A 16,596-nucleotide genomic window follows, 5' to 3' on the forward strand; every position below is an offset into this window, starting at 1 on the left:
GGCAGCTATATCAGGTTATGGACCAATTTGAACTATTCTCAGCACAGTTGTTGAAAGTCACAATAAAACACCTCATGCAAAATTTTAGCCAAATCGGATAAGAATTGTGCTCTCTAGAGGCTCAAGAAGTCAAGATCCCAGTTTGGTTTATATGACAGCTATATCAGGTTATTAACCGATTTGAACCATACTTGGCACGGTTGTTGGATATCAAAACAAAACACGTCGTGCAAAATTTCAATCCAATAGGTGGATTGTATATTTACACCTGTACTTGTTTTATTGTCCATTCTCCAGTTTTTCAGCGGTGGTTATCCCCTCCTAAAGTTTACGTCATTTGTGAGGTACTTTGCCATGAAAAAACTTTTCCCCAAAGAGGTGTCGCTCTGCGGCATGCCGTTTTGACTTGGTTACAAAAAGGAATTCCCTTATCAATTAGCTTAAACTTGAATCGGGCAGCACTCAGTGATATGTGAGACGTTTGCCCCTGTTCCTTGATGGAATATTCATGGGCTAATTTGCATTTACATTTACCATCGTTTCCATCAACCAACGAGAACAACAAATTTTCCTTTTTCAAACTAACAAAAAAAGTTCTGTTCTAAATACTGTGCAGTGCTAAGCAACATTTCACTTGTTTGTCTTCGTCGGTGGCGCTGAGTAAATCTTTGAGATAAACACAAAACAGCTGAAAAATGCCGCCTGCCTGTGTGAGGAAACCAAGAATCACAAGAATGATGGCAAGAGAAAACCAACAACAACAACGGTTAAATCTTGCAAATTGTAGCGAGTGTTGTTGTAGCGTACCCACAACAAAAATTAGGGGACACACAGCCAAAGCAACAAACCAAGTGACTGGCTAATGAACAGGCAGACAGACGGACGGACGGACTGACATACACATGACATATGACGAGTGGCGGCTGACCGAGCAGCCGTGTGCGCAAAAGGAAAATTATTGAGTGTAGCGCAAGCATCTTAAATTTTGAAGAAGACAATTTTCAGTTGATGTTGCACATTCGCAAGGAAAAGACACATAACGCTCGGCGAACGCTGCCTGAGTAGAAATGCCGTAAAAAATAGTGCCGCCAAAAAACTAAAAGAAAATTTTAAAATATACAAAAAAAAAGACCAAAGTACTTTCACATTCGCAAATGCGAGAGAGCAGAGGAATTGAAATGGTGCGGGTAGGTTATGTCCGGTACCTGTGATCATTGAATAGAAAGGCGAACTAAATCAATGAGGGAGAGAGCATTGCGGGGCTTTAAAAAACTAAACTAAATGACGAAAACGATAAAGGTAATGCTGTTCGTTTATCTTCGTCATTTCTGTTATTTAAGAGAGGGAGAGAGGGCAATTTTCTCTCCCATTTGGGTTTATTTTTTTTAATGTGGTGGAAAAAGTCCCAACAATAATAAAACGTACATAAGAGTCCAATCATGAAAATGACAACAATTTAAAAGAAATGGATACAAAACAAGTGACAACAACAATAATAATAACAATAATAACTACAACAATAACGGTCAAGGCAATGGAGATGGTACCGTAAAGTACCACCACAACAATTCTAAGATCCAAGGCGTTTTTGATTTCTTTGTTGATAATCACCAAATTCCAAGGAGAAAAAATGCCAGAAGAAAAAAAAAACTAAATCATTTAAACTGTATTAATTTAAATGGAATTATGCAAATTAGAAAAACAAAAAAAAAAAACAACAACAAAAAATGTGAAAAATAAAAATATAAAAAAGTTTATGGGAAAATGTGTCTTTAAGAAAAAAAAAAATAAAATTAAAAAAAACCAAAAAGTGTTAAAAAAACAAAAAGTGTTAAAAAGGGGAAAAATGTGAAAACCATAAGCACCATATATATTGGAATAAAAAACGACAACAGCCTTCAAAACTATGTCAATAACCATTTATGAAAATCCATATCAATAGACGACGACTGGCAAATATTCCATGCCATTTTAATAATTTTTGCATTTTTACTTGCGTCACTGTCTTTATTATTTTTTGATGTTTTTTTTCTTTTTCTTTTTCAAACTCAAACTAATTCTGTGCCAAAAAATACCACATCAGCCACAACAGAATGAATACATTTTAAAATATAATTATTGTATTTGCGTTTCGAATTCAAAACTGAAGGAATATTGAAACATTTTATGTGTAAGTATTTCAAATTTTTCCTAATTTTTATAAATAAATTAACTGACTAGAAATATAAAATACACATAAGAAAATATTTGGTAATAAGTCTGGTCTCTCAGATACATTAGGTGGAAGTACCTGCTATGTTAGTTCCATATTATTTTGTTTGGTCCAAAAATCCCTTTGGTTTTTTATGGTATTTTAGGACACTTGGTGCCAAATTTGTTGGCAGATTCTATCCCACTGGCAAATAGTTTTCACTTGAGTTCCATAATGTCCAAATCGCTTGCCATATCCACTCGGAGGTTGTGAGGTTGGCCGGATCCCCTTACCTTTCATTTGAATCCCATATTGTCATAATTGGTTTACTTGTGCACTTAGAGTGTTTATTAAGGTTTAGGTGGCTCTACCAGATAATTGACCTAAATTTTGGATGACAAGCGTTTACTTTAATTGGAAATCTTATATAAAGCAAAAAAAAAACCTGCCGAAATGTTGATACCCAACACCAATTCCACATATCGTCTGTATCGTTTTTGAATCAGATGCCGAAAAATACATACACAAGCCACAATTTCAGCGAAATCGTGCGATTAATCTGCTTTGTATGGGATAAAGACACTAAATTGTAAGATCGGTCTATATGAGAGCTATATATAAATATGGTTTGCTCTAAGCTACTTTCTGGTTGGATGACAGGAGGCTTATAACAACTTATTGTGGGCCTAAGACGACTTTTATGGGTCTAGGAACCTAAATCGGTAAATCAGTCTATATGACAGCTAAGCGACCTTTATTGGCTTAAGACCCTAGCTGGGTAGATCGGGCTATATCATAGCTATATCTAAATATCGTCCGATCTGGACCATATTCATATAATTTCATTTCTAATTGCAGCGAAATCGGATAATAGATGCGGCTTTTATGGGCTTAATACCCTAAATCGGAACATCGGTCTTTCCGATGTGGACGATTTCCGGCTCCAATAACGAGAGGCCTAGTCTAACTCACTGTTCTAATTTTCACCGAAATCGAGTAATAAATGTGGCTTTTATAGGCTTAAGACACTAAATCGGTAGCTCGTTCTATATGGCAGCTACATCCAAGTATGGTCCGATTTGGCTCGCTAATGAATTTGACCAGTGTGTATAGAAATTACGGATCTGTATCAAATTTTAGATCAGTATCTCAATTTTTATACCCTCCACCATAGGATGGGGTTATACTAATTTCGTCATTCTGTTTGTAACTCCTCGAAATATGCGTCTGAGACCCCATAAAGTATATATATATTCTTGATCGTCATGTCATTTTAAGTCGATCTAACCATGTCCGTCCGACCGTCTGTCTGTCGAAAGCACGCTAGCTTTCGAAGGATTGGAGTTAGCCGCTTAAAATTTTGCACAAATACTTTTTATTAGTGTAGGTCGGTTGGGATTGTAAGTGGGCCAAATCGGTTCATGTGTTGATATAGCTGCTATATAAACCGATCTTGGGTCTTGACTTCTTGAGTCTCTAGAGGGCGCATTTCTGGTCCGATTTGACTGAAATTTTGCACGTGACTTCCAACAACTGCGCTAAGTATTGTTTCAATCGGTCCATGTTTTGATGTAGCAGCCATATAAACAGATCTTGGGTCTTGACTTCTTGAGCCTCTTGAGGGCGCAATTCTTGTCAGATTTGACTGAAATTTTGCTCGTAGTGTTTTGGTATCACATCCAACAACTGTTTTAAGTACTCAAATTGGTTCATAATCTGGTATAGCTGTCATATAAACCGATCTTGGGTCTTGAGCCAATAGAGCGCGCAATTCTCATCCGCTTTGGCTGAAATTTTTCATGAGGTGTTTTATTATGACTTCAAATAACCGTGCTAAGTATGGAGCAAATCGGTACATAATCTGGTATAGCTGCCATATAAACCGATCTGGGATCTTGACTTCTTGAGCCTCTAGAGGGCGTAATTCTCGAAGTGATACCAAAATACGTGGTGTTTTGGCGAGGACATAAGCACATATTTTCAGCGATGGTTAAACCCTCTAAATACCGGCGATATTTATGAGATTCTTTGCCATGTACAAACTTCTATCGCATTGCCGTTCAAACTGGGCTATAAAAAGCAAGTCCCTTGTAATGGAGCTTAAACTTGACTCGGTCAGCACTCATTGATATGTTAGAAGTTTGTCCCCGGTCCCTAATGGAATGTTCATAGGCAAATTTGCCTTTGCAAAGTCACAGATAAATATTTTGAGGTGCCATGCTATGGGTGTGGGTATGAAAACATTGCCTTTTTAAGTGCTCGGAGTTGCAGCCCTGCTTAAATCATATTTTTACTTTTAACCAAAAATCTTTGCCTGAAATGACGAACAATTAATAAAAAAAACTTTTCAAAAACTTTAAAAATTTTCCTACAAGCGAAACCTTTTTTTGGGAAATTTGCAAGCGAAACCTTTTTTTTGGAATATTTTACCTTTATTAACTCGCTTCGTATTTTAATTTTTTTGCAATAATCATATCGGGAATTAGTTGCAGCTTCTATAGACTAAGTCATATCGGGGTAGCAAGGGGGCCTATATCAGTGTATAGACCGATTCAGGTAATATTAGACACGGATGCTAGAAGTCAAGGCAGAAGTCTTTGTAGCAAATTTCAATTGGGGCTTTTAGGAGCTCAAGAAGTCATAGCTGAAGTTTTGTGTCAAGTTTATCGGGAATTCGTTGTAGCTTCTATAGACTCCAGAAGTCATATCGGTGTAGCAATATTTAAGGGGGCCTATATCAGTGTATAGACCGATTCAAGTAATATTAGACACGGATGCTAGAAGTCAAGGCAGAAGTCTTTGTGGTAAATTTAAATTGGGGCTTTTAGGAGCTCAAGAAGTCATAGCTGAAGTTTTGTGTCAAGTTTGATGTAAATTGAGGCTTCTAGCGGCTCAAGAAGTCAAATCGGTTTTTATGGAGGTATATCAGTTTAGTGACCGATTCGGATTATACTTAAAATTAGGTTTGGTTAGGTTGAAAAGCACATTAATCCGCCCCATCCCACTATGGACATACACCTAAGCCGGTAATCGGCTTGTTGTGCGCTCTAAAAACTATAAAGTAACCTCTAAAAGAAAAATTTAAGTTAGGAATTCCATGCTTCGTACAAAATCCTAAATTCTTTTCAATACCATTCCCCTAAGTTGGTTCATGTCTGATATTGTGTCTCCACCAAAGTGCCGGTATCTGTTGGACGGGAAAGCCGGGCAATGACAAAGAAAATGCTCCAATGTTGAAAGTTTGAATAGATGTTTTTGTGTCAAATTTCAACATTATCGGATGAAAATCGAGGCTCCTAGGGGCTTATGAAGTCAAATCCGGGGATGGGGTTTATAGGGGGGCTATAGCAGTTTATAGACCGATTCGGATCATACTCGACATTGTTTCCGGAAGCCAGCACAGAAGTCTTTGTGCCAAATTTCAGCCAAATCATGTGAAAAATAAGGCCTTTAGGAGCCGAAGAAGTCAAGTGAGCACCTAAAGGGCTTAATTTGCATCCAAATTGCCTGAAATTTGGTGTTCTATTTTTATGACTTTCAACATCTGAATCGGTCTATAACATGATATAGCCCCATATAAACCGATACCCGATCCGATTGAAGGAACTTCGACGTATATTTTCAGATGGTTTATTAAACAATCCGTATCAAATTTCTAGCAATTATATTCAAACTGTAATAACTATGGTTGTCAAATGACAAAATTATTGCAAATTACCCAACATCTGACGAACATATACACATAGCGTTCTGCGTTCACCTGACAAACTTTTGTGATTGGTTAAAGAACACAAAATAAAATTATAAATCAAATCAACTCTTTTACATATATTTTTTCTTCATATTGTTTTAAGTTATAAAACACAAAAACAAAATTCCAAGTTTGCTTAAGCACTTTCACTCTAGAGCAATTTAAATATGATAACAATTAAATATAAGCACCACAAAGTCTGCGTTCAGTAATTAAAAATAAATAAAAGTTATTTAAACACAAAATAAAAACATATTAACACATTCCTCTATTTGGCATGGAGTTCAACAACTTCTCTGTTTCCTCAGATGTTATTTTCGCCCATTCTACCTGCATGACACTTCGTAACATCTCCTTGCTGGTTATAACGTGCTGACGAATTTTTTTTCTCCAATAGATCCCAAAGATGCTCAATGGGGTTGAGATCTGGTGATTGGGGTGGTGTTTTAAGCTGCTTTGGAGTGTTATATAGAAGCCAAAGGTTTAGAACCTCCGATGTATGCTTTGGATCGTTATCTTGTTGGAACCAAAATGTCTTTGCTAACCCTAGTTTAGCAGCACTTGGTTTCAAATTTGTTTTTCAAAATATTGAGATAACCCCATTTATCCATTTTGGACTCAATAAATTCTAATTGACGCACTCCACTAGCAGCCATACACCCTAACACCATAACTCCACCACCACCGAGCTTCACCGTTCCAACTAAATTAGTCCCGGACTTGTGCCACACTATTTGCCAACCTTTAATGCCAAAAATACAGAATTTGCTCTCGTCGGAATAAATAATTTATTTCCAGAATTCAGGAGGCTTATTGATGAAAGTGTTAGCGAATGCAATCTGCTTTTGTCTGTTTATGACTGAAATATACGGCTTCTTCGAGCAACTCCTCCATGAAATCCACCTCTATGTAATATTTTTCTGGCAGTTTCGGCACAGACGCTTTTTTTTAAACATTATTTTAATATTTTCAACAATTTTGGGTGATGTTATACGAAGGTTGTTGCTTGCCATATTAATCACTTTGCGCTCTTCTCTAACGGACAATTTTTTTGGACGCCCAGGCCTCGGCTTTGAGGTTATAATGCTGGTTTCTTTGTAATTATTAATAACGCGCTGGACAGAAGAATACGTTCTTCCAACTGTTCCACCAATATTTCTAAAGCTTTGTCCTTCTTTCCACAATTTAATAATTATTTTTTTTTCAGATATGCATATTTTTTTTTAAAAAAATACGTGTAACTATCACTTGTTATGATAATGAACTGAAACTGATCAATAATAAGAACAAGCATCATAAAAAGTAACGGTACTTTCGAAGTAAACAAAGTGAACGCAGACTTTTTGGTTGTCATAATTTCTTCTTGTGAGACAAAAGTACCGTTAGTTCAAAAAAGCAAAAGCAAACTTGTATTTTTGTTTTCTATTTTATGAAATATAAAAAAACAACATATACAACAAAACTTAACTTTATTTATTTTTTATGTTGTTTTTTAATTATTAAAAATTGTCACATGAACGCAGACTTTATGGGCTATGTGTATATAAGAACCGATTTCGACCAAACTCTACAGATATTATATTAGTTGTCGAGGAAAGCGTTGTACAAAACTTTGGGAAGATTGGTCAATAAATGCGCTTGCAGTGGCTTTAGGAGTGAAAATCCTAAATTTCGATAGAATCGGTTAACAAATGACCACATTATTGCATTGCTAAATCGAATCAAAAAGTGATCCTGAGTCGATCGGTATACCTACCAATGGGTCTATCTCTCCTCCTTCTGCGAGTTACAAACATGTGCTCTAAGTTATAATACCCTGTACCACAGTGGTGGTGTAGGGTTTAAAAAATAGTTGTCTGTAATCATAGGCGATTTTTAGTAAATTTTTGTTGCAGCACATCAAAGTCTCTGGAGGAAAATGATTCTAAGCTTATAACATGGTTACCCTGGTGTTTCAAATTTCCTTAGTCGGCACCATCATTTACTAAGTTGTTTGTTTTCGCAGTTAAGTCTCTAATCAAAAAGTTTGAAACTGTGAACATCATGGATATGATGTTCACCAAAAATAGAATTTTTGAAAATTGCAATTACGAATGTTTTTTCATCGTTTAATACATAAGTAAAACAAGATTATGTTTTGTTTCATACAACACAGAGCTAAAATATCCCTAGGCATTTATGTGGTTAAAACAGTTTCATATTTGTATATTTCCATCATGCTTATTACCAACCATGTATAAATTTATTTCCGGAGGAAAATCTCTTTGCTGTTGACGTAATTTTTTCCTCAAGTGTCTTTCTTTGCCATATTGACGTGTTATTTTCAAATATCAAAAATCAAGTGGCTAAAAATAATAACAATATAATCTGCAATTTAAAATTGATTTTTGTTTTATTTTGTATGCTATTATTTCTGGTTAGATATAGTACATATGTACATACATACATATTTTGGCATTATGTTGTTTAAAAAGAAATACGATGAACGTTTTCTTAAAAAAAAACCAGAGATATAAATTTAATTTTCCTCGACGTCATAGCTATAGAACGTCTTAATGGGTCATATAGATACATCTACATATGGATAAATGTTTGAACCAAATGTGATCTATGTTTGTTTTGGTTTGAGGTAATTAGAAGTATCAATTATTGGGTTGCCCAAAAGGCAATTGCGGATTTTTCATATAGTCGGCGTTGAAAAATTTTTTCACAGCTTGTGACTCGGTAATTGCATTCTTTCTTCTGTCAGTTATCAGCTGTTACTTTTAGCTTGCTTTAGAAAAAAAGTGTAAAAAAAGTATATTTGATTAAAGTTCATTCTAAGTTTTATTAAAAATGCATTTACTTTCTTTTAAAAAATCCGCAATTACTTTTTGGGTAACCCAATATAAAGCGTTTTTTCTGGACCTATTTATACCAGATTTGGCTTATACCATACTTGACTTGGAGGCCACCGTAGCGCAGAGGTTAGCATGTCCGCCTTGGTTCTAATCCAGGCGAAACCATTAGAAACGAATTTCAGCGGTTGTTTTCCCCTCCCAATGCTGGGAACTTTTGTGAGTAACTATGCCATGTAAAAGCTTCTCTCCAAAGAGCTGTCGCACACGTCGTTCGGACTCGGCTATAAAAAGAAGGCCCCTTATCATTGAGCTTAAACTTGAATCGAACTGCACTCATTGATATGTGAGAAGTTTGCCTCTGTTCCTTAGTGGAATGTCTATGGACAAAATAGCAATTTCGCTTAAATGTAAAAAGGGTGGTCTTAGTTCACCATTTAAAACTTATGTTGGGTTAGATTGGAGAGCAGTGTGTATCAATCAAAGTTCCTTGCAATGAAGGAAGTGGTGGAATGGCTAAGATATAATGTCATTACAACGATTGGCATAGATGTCTTCTCAGACAGCCGGCAGCCATTAGATACCTGGAGAACGTATTTCTGAACACAAAAACCGCCCTCCACTGTCTCAGCAGTTCAAAATTCACCTGTTTTGGATGCCGGGCCACAAAGATATCGCAGGGAATTGTAAAGCGGGATACTGGAATCCAGGAATACTGGAATTTGTGGGTATGCTTCTAGCAACATGTAAGCTAAGTTTTCAGAATCAGGCCCGAAGGACAACGAATGATTGATGGTCAAAGAGTGGGCTGTGAGCATTCCATAACTATGAGGCCTAATCTAGACTTGAAGATGTCTCATGCATTGTGTCCGTCATGGTAAGGGCAGTGTCTAATCGGAAAACATCCTGACCGACTGAAGGTTGCCAGCAACGACTTTTGCAGGAGTTGTGAGGACATCGAAGACAAGAGATTGTAGAACACCTTCTGTGTGTCCCGCACTAGCAGTTAGAAGGAGATCTACTTTAGGTTCTCATTCTCTTTGAGAATCTGTCTGATTTAACGGATGTGAACATTCGCATGTTATTGGGCTTTTTAAAGCGATCTGGATGGTTCAACGGGAGGAACTAGAAGGCATCTTCCTTCTTCTGATCCCGTGGTATCACAATGGACGAAAACGGCTAAGTGAGTCTCATGGCAGACTGCCACTTAAACCTAACCTAAAAATGAAATTATCAACTTCATTGTATGCTTATGTGACAGAGCAACATCCAATTTGCCTTGCAACGCCTCGAAATATTGATCTGAGACCCTATAAAGTATTTATATTTTTCGTCGCGTTGACATTCTGACGATTGGCTAGCTGATCGGACCATGCACTACCAAGAGAATCCTTTTTGCGCTCGAACGATTCAATGTCAATAAAAACAATTGTCAATAAAAACTACTGCCTCCTTCCCTCCTCCGATCCTTAACTATTCTCTCCAACACAATTTGATCAAGATAGAAAAAAAACACGACCCAACACCAAAGGCTTCAGTGGCGCCTGACTGTCCACGTATATCTTGACCATCTGATCTGGCCACCGATCCCACATCGCCTTCAGGACTGCGAAAACCTCCGTTTCAAAGACGCTGCATCCTTTCAGAACCCTATAGGATTTCCTGATTCCAAGGAATTCAATGAAGACTCCAGCTGCAGTGCCCCTATCCAGTTTACACCCATCCGTGTATACAGGTATACAGAGGGTCCCGAGAAGAGCGGAGTGCCCACAATTCAGAGATTCCTTTTAGGAAAAACGACTTTAAACCATCACTTCCCTGGTATATAATCAGCAGCGCTGCATATAGTATAGCGCAAAGAGGCATCACCATCCCCCGTAGAACAGAAGAATGGCCTGTCAATAAAAACTACTGCCTCCTTCCCTCCTCCGATCCTTAACTATTCTCTCCAACACAATTCGCTGCATACATAAAAACATTCCCTGCGTGTTGGTTGATCAAGATAGAAAAAAAACACGACCCAACGCCAGAGGCTTCAGTGCCGCTTGACAATCTGATCTGGCCACCGATCCCACATCGCCTTCAGGACTGCGAAGACCTCCGTTTCAAAAACGCTGCATCCTTTCAGAACCCTATAGGATTCCCTGATTCCAATGAATTCAATGAAGACTCCAGCTGCAGTGCCCCCATCCAGTTTACACCCATCCGTGTATACAGAGGGTCCCGAGAAGGGCGGAGTGCCCACAACTCAGAGATTCCTTTTTAGGAAAAACTACTTTAAACCATCACTTCCCTGGCATATAATCAGCAGCGCCGCATATAGTATAGCGCAAAGAGGCATCACCATCCCCCGTAGAACAGAAGAATGGCCTGAGTTCGAGGAGCGCCATGTACCTGACTCCCTGAGTATCATGGCGATTTAATTGCTGCACAAAGGCAGCACCTCTGCAAAGGGTACCAGGGCTTCAGAGTTTTGTGCCATACAAAGACCACCGTAAATATCAGCCGCGCCGCATATAGCATGCCGCCAGGAGGTTTCAACATCTCCCGCAGAACAGAGAAATGGCCTAAGTTCGAGGATATAGTTGCAAAGACATAAGATAAAGAATGACGTTAAGTGCTCCTCTCAAGGGACTTCTCCTTGATCCAGGGTTGCACTACCGCGATACAAAGTACCTTCTCGACCATCCTGCGAAGGGTCCCAGAGCTCCAGAGCTTTGTGCCACACCAGAGAACAATAGGTGAGACTTAGCCCAAAGCCGTTAAGCCAGTGTACCGTTCCCGGTTTCAGCCCCCAACTCCTTTCGAACGAGTTGCTATAGCAGTAGAATGCATTCAGTTCCTTTTTGATCTCTTCTTAGACGTTTCTTCTCCAACTTAGTTTCTGGTTAAGAATCACGCCCAAAGAGAGCGGTAGCTCCACCACATGCAGGACGTGTCCCTTAAATTCATTCAGCTTCCTCCTCTAGGTTGTTGTTGTAGCAGTGTGTTGTACACTGAGGCGGCAGTCCTTGCCAATGAATGGCTTCATCGAGCCAATCCGGTACGTACAACCGACTGCCATAGGATTGCCTACTCTAGGCGAAAAGTACCAGTTCAGTCGTTCTGGGATTTATGCCAAGCCCGGAAACGCCCATCCACCATAACAACGACGTCATCCGCGAAGGCCACGACCTTCACCCTTTCTTTCTCTTGAAATACCTCCCATTGATCACCAAAAGCCCCCAAATGGGGAAAATAAAAACCCCTTCTTGGGAAGATCCTCCGGTCACAATCTTTCTTATCGAGACCTCTGCCAGTGAAGCGTTAATAATCTGGCCTTTCAGCATCGTATCAACCCAATTTAAAACTTCATCAACCTTAATATTCAGCCAGCCATTACCTTAAATAAATCTTTAAAATAAATTTGCTAAAATGTAGTTTATTTTTTAAAATTTTTTTCATTGTAATGCCTTATATATACAGCTATAACCTTATGCTGACATAACACATACATACATGCATTTTTGTGCATGCATGTGTCCATTTGCTATGGAATGGCATTTCCAATTGCACCATCAGTATTTTCTCCTCCTAATGCTCCTTAGGGCAACCATCAACCAATGACGGAAAGAAATCCATTAAAAATTTACACTTGAGGCAAATTACTCAATTATCTCTAACAACATTTTCTCGAGGTGAAAATTGAATTTAAGCTATGGGCCATAATGCCACCGATAAGGAAGATGCCAGCCAAGGATGACGCTGTTGATGATGTAAAAGTGCAATAGAAACTATCACAAATACCGACAAACAGTCAAACATAGAGACTTTAATAAACAGAACGTGTTGTACACTGAAAAAAAAAAAAAACGATGGGGATAATGGCAAAGAAAAGTAAACAAATTAGGATCAAAAGATCCTGTTGAATCAAAATAAAAGTTGCATTTTTCTTTTTACTATTACGAAGCTCCTTGAAGTGGCATTCAGGAACCTGTGGGGATGGGAGAAGTCAAATGGTCATCTTGCGCAATGCGTTCGAGAAAGCGGGCATCCACCATGGTGACAAAAACTGAATGAAAAATGTAGTCGAAATTTGATTTTTGTAGAAAAATAGCTGGCCCGGTGTGCTTTGCAACTCCCATAGGGAAAATTGAATTTTATTGGGTGCACCCTAGATTTTTTTTTAATTTTTTGCACCCCCTTCTTAATTTTGACTCCAGGAACACGGATCTGAAGACCGTTTTTGGGGCAAAGATTCCTCCTTGGGAATCTGATGGTCTCGCCAGGATTCGAACCCAGGCGTTCAGCGTCATGAGCGGACATGCTAACCTCTGCGCTACGGTGACCTCCTCTAACTTCTAGCAACTGCGTCAAGTATGATTCAAATCGGTTCATAACCTGACCTGTATCCCAGATAAACTGATCTGGTTTACATCAGTTCATAACCTGACATAGCTCCCATATAAACCAATATCGGATCTTGACTTCTTGGGTCGTTAGAGGTCGCAATTATTAACCAACTTTGCTGAAATTTTGCACAGTGACTTTCTCTATGACCTCTAACATACGTGTGAAATATAGTCTGAATCGGTCCATAACCTGGTATAGCTCCCATATAAAGACCCCGATTTTACTTTTTGAGCCTCTAGAGGGCGTAGTTCTCATCCGATTTGGCTGTAATTTGGCACAAATTTTGCAACAAAAAAAACCTCCCAGCAAAACGCAGCTTCTAAAAATCACTTCAAGGAGTACGTTCCTGGTCCTGGATGTACCTAAACCTGTAAGAACTTTTAATTTTCTAAAAAATATTTCTCTAAGTGTTCCCATAATCTGCAAGCAGTGTCTGAACGAAGACATAGATAATGATTGGCAGAGGCGAGATGCACATCAACAACACTTCGTTAAATGACATTTTACAACGCCACCTATACGTCGTGGCTTGTGCTGCTGATGTACGAGCATGAAGGCAGGCAAAGGAAATCTACGAGTAGTCTCATGGAAGAAAGGAAACGCAATAAACTCAATTATGGCCAGGACATAGGCTAAGACTATTTGATAGTGAGCAAGAATTGACACGTTAAGCAGTAACTACTCGTTATTAGATAAAGGAGGAGATATCTATTGGTGTCATTGGGTATTCAGCTACCGGTGTCATCGAACAAAAAGCATCCGATGTAGCAATTTAGGGGAAAACTTTATTTTACATCAGGAAAATATAAAAATATGAAAGCCGAATAAAGAGTTGTGGCTAAGAGAGTTTTAGATAAAAGATTCTCTTGCCCAACAAAAGCCCCAAATATGTTCAACATGTTTGTTTAGCAGCCCTATGAATTAAGCCTCCATATGACAAAGAAGCTGTAATTTGTCTGTTCAGACCTTTTCATTGTTTTTATGCATGAGATATGGGTGTTTTTTTTTCTCCACACTTTGTGCATTGCAAAAGGATATGTGAAGGAGCTTCGGCCCTTTCTCTCTCTCGCCCAAGTTAGACACAAACATACACACACATACACACTTTGTAAGAGCATCAACAATCACGACAACAACAGCATCAACGGCGAGGACATTGTAGAGGATAATGGCAAAAATGAAATAGCCAAAAATGAAAGCAGAGAAAAATTTCATTTCATTTTCATTTAACATTTACACATTCTCGTATAGCGTAGAGTGTAACAGCAGACTACAGGGAACAAATGCCAGATGGATGGTTGACTGGCTGGCTGGCTGGCCGACTGTTGGCTGCTGGATGGATGTATGTATGGTTGGCTAAATGGACCCCTTTTCAACTTTACGTAAACTGAATGTTTGTTTTACTCTCTGTCGTTCGTTGTCCGATTGCTTTGTGAGACATGCGCCTCAAATGTTGGGCTAATTTAACCCATAATTTGTTAGATGAATTTTGGGCCTGTTACTTTTGTAACTGACCAGAGACAATGAATTTCGGCCTTAGAGAAAATTTCTTAAAAATGTTGTCTTTGGAGAAAGTTTTGTAAGAAATTTGTTTTTTTTTAGAGAAAATTTTGTGTGAAATTTGTCTTAACAGAAAATTTTATCAAAAATGTATTTTTAGAGAATCTGCATCCATGGCCTCCATAATAGAGCAGTGTTCGTGTCCGCTATCTCTAAGCAGGTCAAGTTGCTGAGGGAACTTGGCCTGCTTAGCGGCACGATTCAGAATTTACAACATCGACAGTGTGTAAATTCTGAATCGCCTCCCTACCCGCCTGCCGTGTGTAGCTAACAACCTCGTGATTTCTACGCAGGCAAGTCTATGTGCCTTTCGAAGTTCCTTGGTACTCCTTGTACTTGTACCTTGTACCCGAGTACTCATCACCACTGCCTTCCACCAGTGCTCCATATGTCGCAATGGTCGTGTACATCCAGTATACAATCTTCGGGCTAACTCTTCCATTCCTGCCGAACATCCTCCTGCAGGAGTTGAATTCTCACATCGCCTTTCAGCACTTTTCCTTCTCACTAACTATTTCAAGACTTATCTAAACATCTTGCCTTTAGATAAAATTTCCATAAAATCTCCATAAGTTGAACTTTCTTAAAATTATGATTATGGCGAAAATTTTTAAAATGTTGTCTTGAGAGAGAATTTTTCTTAAAATTATGTCTCAAGGGAAAATATCCTTAAAATTTTGTCGTTAGAAAAAGTGACCTAATAATGGTTCTTTAAGAAAAATATACTTAAAATTTATAAAAACTTCCTTAAAGTTAAGAAAAAATATCCTTAATATTTCCTCTTTAGGGAAACTTTCCTCAATATTTTATAGGAAATTTCTTTAATTTTTTCCAAAGAAAAATATCGTAAAAAAACAATTTTCTTAACATTTTGTCTTCAGAAAAATTTCCATATATTTTGGTTTGTATATAAAATTTCCCTAAAACTTATAGAAATTCCTCTAAAAGTGTTTTGTACAGAAAGTTTTCGTAGAATTAAGCAATGGTATAAAGCCGGACAATCTCCTGTAATGGGATCCCAATAAATTTTTTTAAGAAAATTTTTCTTAAAATTTTGAAAAAAATCTACTTAAACTTAAGAAAAAAATTTAGATAAAATTTCTTTAAATTTATAAAGTTTAAAGAAAATTAATTTTTGGAGAAAGTTTTTTTCTCAAAACTTTGTCATTAAAGAAAGATTTCTTAAATTTGTATCTTCAGGTTATTAATACTACTAAATTTTCCATGAACATTTCATCAAAGAACAGGGGATATTTCTTTCATATCAATGAGTACAGTCCAATTAAAGTTTAATCTCAATGATAAGGGGCCTCTTTTTTATGCTGAGTCCGAACGGCATGCCTCATAGATACACCACTTGGTCGAGAAGTTTTAACATGGCAGGATACCATAAAAATGTAGCCTGCATTAGTTAGGTGATAACTACCACTGAGAATTTTTTTCGGTTCATAGGCGGACATGTTAACATGTGCGCCATGGTGGCCTCAACTTCTTTAATATATTGTCATTAGAATGAGAAATATCTTACAATTTTTTTTTTAGTAAAGGTTGACTTAAAATGTAGAAAAATTGAACTTTTAATTTAGAAAAATTTACTTTTATTTAAATAAAATTTCCTTAAAATCTACAAAAAAATTTAAAAATTTTTCTTAAAATTTAAACAAAATTCATTGAAACTTTTTATGTAAGTAAAATTTCTTTTTAGATTTCTCTAAAAAAAATTACTTAAGTGTCTCATGGTCATTTGGGAGAAAAAACGTAAATACAATTAATTCTTGAATTAAATTTATATATAAAAATTTTTGTGTAGGAAAAATTTTGGTAGGGTTTTAAAAATATTTTTTAAAATTTTGTCTTTAATTTAC

At 37.4% G+C, this 16,596-nt stretch overlaps 1 protein-coding gene across 5 annotated transcripts in view; it reads left to right on the forward strand.

Annotated features, from left to right (window-relative positions):
• The first annotated feature begins 1,005 nt into the window (after positions 1-1,005).
• The window catches only part of LOC106090611 (tyrosine-protein kinase receptor), a 69,640-nt gene continuing 54,049 nt past the window's right edge, over positions 1,006-16,596 (forward strand). Inside the window, exons 1-2 of one of the 5 annotated variants that reach the window (XM_013256862.2) lie at positions 1,006-1,299; positions 2,084-2,170. The gene's annotated coding sequence lies outside the window, so the exon portion shown is untranslated. The remainder of the gene's footprint in view (positions 1,300-2,083; positions 2,171-16,596) is intronic. The other 4 variants (XM_013256863.2, XM_013256864.2, XM_059369289.1 and 1 more) reach the window with 4 other exon arrangements.

This window comes from Stomoxys calcitrans, chromosome 5, assembly GCF_963082655.1.
Source record: "Stomoxys calcitrans chromosome 5, idStoCalc2.1, whole genome shotgun sequence".
NCBI lineage: Eukaryota > Metazoa > Arthropoda > Insecta > Diptera > Muscidae > Stomoxys > Stomoxys calcitrans.